Here is a 218-nt window from a genome sequence, read left to right on the forward strand (position 1 = left end):
ATCATCTTCATTTTTGCAGTGCTGAACTCTGAAAGAGTTCAAGCGCTAAAATTGTTTCAATACATAATACCGACCACTAGACTGTATTATAAATACAGTCTAGTGGTCAGTACCAGTTATATGTACAATACACATAATATGAATAACTTTATCACGAAATATATAAAACGTGATGCTGGTAGGCTATATATAAATAAAGGTATGGGTCAGATATGTTG

Source organism: Macrobrachium nipponense, chromosome 34 (genome assembly GCF_015104395.2).
Source record: "Macrobrachium nipponense isolate FS-2020 chromosome 34, ASM1510439v2, whole genome shotgun sequence".
In the NCBI taxonomy this organism is placed as follows: domain Eukaryota; kingdom Metazoa; phylum Arthropoda; class Malacostraca; order Decapoda; family Palaemonidae; genus Macrobrachium; species Macrobrachium nipponense.